We start from the raw sequence: 2,625 nt of genomic DNA on the forward strand, positions 1-2,625 counted from the left end.
CTAGATTGGCTTGATCTTGAAATGTAATCCAATAAGACTGAATACCAAACACTTCAGGTCCTGGACAAGGTAGTAAAATACTCGTAAGCCTTCTGCACCCTTGGACTGATTAACAGCAATAAGGGAACCAATTTTTGATATTGTGAAAGAAATGTGTTCATCTCCAATGACAATTTCAAGCTCCTGCCGGCCTACTCGGTCAGGAGGAGGCCATAAGGCATCATCCTCTTTGGTAATTTCACTGTCATCAATTATCCTCTTCAGTTCTTCCATCACACTTTTATGTACGTAAGCCTCTTTTCTGATCATGACGTCATTTTTGTAATTGCTGTTGTTGGCATATCTCAATTTCCCGTCGGGTCAGAACTCGAACTCCAAGAACTCATGGCCGAACTTGCCCTTGTGACCGACGTAGTAACGCAGGTAAAAGTCGCTCTCCATGGTTAGCAAAAGCCAAATGAGAACAAGCCGCTATACTAAACTGGATTACCTGCAGTTTTTAAAAAAGGAAAGGCACAGTCATCACTCTTTTGGTGGAACCTAAGCCACCCTGGTGGTGCAGCAGGTTAAGTGTTGGGCTGCTAACCGGACGGTCAGGTGTTTGAATCCACCAGTCACTCTGAGGCAGCCAGGCGAGGCAGTCTGCTCCCCTGATGACTCACAGTCCCAAAGCCTGATGGAGGGTCACCAGAGCTCTGGCGGTGCACAGTTACGCATGCAGCTGTCAACCAGAAGACTGGCAGTTCAAAGCCACCCTGCAGCTGCTCGGAAAAGGAGTGACAGCCTACAAATCCCTCTGGGCCAGTTTCACTCTGCCATATGGGTCACCCGAGTTAGAATCACTTCCCCAGCATCCAGCACCAAGACTGTAGTGGTCCAGATGAAAATCAATCAAGAGGCAGGTCCTCTCTGGTTCTGGGCGTGGAGACCTGGTGTATGAGGTGTCTGGCCCCCACGCAGGTCTGGACAGGCCGTGCCCGTGGCCACAGACACACATCCATGCTGGCCACATGGCCTGGCTGCGTGTGCATCTGGAGAAGCCCACTCAAACACACTGAACACCAGTCACCGTTGCCAGGACAACAGACATGACATCCCAGACACAGAACGCCTAAGCAAAGCTGACGAGGCCAGCTCCCAGCGATCTCTGGGTTGAAGAGACCACAGAAGCTTCTAGAAGGGGGAGCTCTCAGGAATTAGCACCTTTGCCTGCAATGTGTCCCCCTTTCTCAACCTGATTTCAGAGCCGGGGGCCAGGCCACCTGCCACAGCGTGGACAACACCTTTGTGTCTGGCCTGGGACATAACTGTACAGACCCCACAGGGTGGGCGAGGGGGAGAAATGAGTTGACATGGTATCTGTCTCCATTTCCGAGGGGGCTCTGGTGATACAGTGGCTAAAGCACCCAGCTGTTTACAACACGTCAGCAGTTCAAACCCCCCAGCCACTGCGAGGGAGAAGAATGAGGCTGTCTGCTTCCATGAAAAGGCAGCAGCACTGCGGTTGTTGTTGTTGCTGTTGCTCGGTACCCTGCACTCATGGGGTCCTGAGTGTACCAGGAAGCACTCCCCATCCTACAGGAGACACGAAGGTGCGCAGCCTGGAAGCCCCATGGGCAGTTCTGTTCCATCCCACCAGGTCACCATCAGGAGTCACCTTGACAGCGGTGGGTTGGGCTGGAGTCTTGGTTTCCAAGGGCTTCAGTAACCAAAACACCACTGCCGTGCGGTGCTGTCAAGTTAGTCCCAATGCATTGCAGCCCCAAGGAAACAGGCCAGCACACAGCCAGGCCCTTTGCGACAGGATCGCTGCGTAAGCTCTCTCTCTGTAAGCCCACTGTCCAGTCACTGTGTCAGTCCATCTGGTTGAGGGGCACTCTCTGACCACACATAATGTTTCTAACCAGGGACAGGACTCCTCCTGAGAACACGCCCAGAGCGTGTGAGGTGACATCTAGCCCTGCATTCTAAGGAGCTCTCTGGTTGCACTGCGACGTCAGATTTGGTGGCTCCTTTGGAAGTCCGTGGTATATTCAATATTCATCTTCAACTCCACAATTCAAAGGCGTTGATTCTTCTTCAGTTTTCTGTACTCACTGCTCAACTTCCACATGCATTCGAAGTGCTGGAAATACCACCGGCAGGTAGCTTTTCGAGCAGAGATTCATTCCCTCGCAATATGGGATCCACATGATATGATGAACTTCAGAGGACAGGCCCTCCTTGTCTGTGGCCCTAGGCGTTCCCCAGCATTCCTGGGTGCACAGCTGGACCCCCACACTCTCTCCCCTCTGTGTGGCCTTGGACGATCCCTAATACTCCTGGGTATGTGACCCTGGATATTCCCTGGCACCCTAGACATTCCCTGGCACTCCCAGGGGTGTGGCCTGGACGTTCCCTGGCACTCCTGGGTCTGTGGTCGGTTCCCACGTTCTCTCCCCGCTGTGTGGATCTCCTCAAACCTCTTCCCCTTTTACTGTGACATCACACAGATGGAACTCATTCTAGGTGTCATACTACAACCTCATGGCCCCTTATGACAGGGAAAAAAACCCTTCTTCCCAAACAAGGTCAAAGCCACCTTGACAGGAGCAGGGCTCGGACTTGAGTATGGAGTGTCCACCC

At 52.5% G+C, this 2,625-nt stretch overlaps 1 pseudogene; it reads right to left on the minus strand.

Moving 5' to 3' along the window:
• On the minus strand, nucleotides 1-441 carry LOC102843261 (annotated as a pseudogene).
• Between the last annotated feature and the right edge of the window lie 2,184 nt (nucleotides 442-2,625).

This window comes from Elephantulus edwardii, unplaced genomic scaffold, assembly GCF_000299155.1.
Source record: "Elephantulus edwardii isolate Elephantulus edwardi_28Jun2011 unplaced genomic scaffold, EleEdw1.0 scaffold00064, whole genome shotgun sequence".
NCBI lineage: Eukaryota > Metazoa > Chordata > Mammalia > Macroscelidea > Macroscelididae > Elephantulus > Elephantulus edwardii.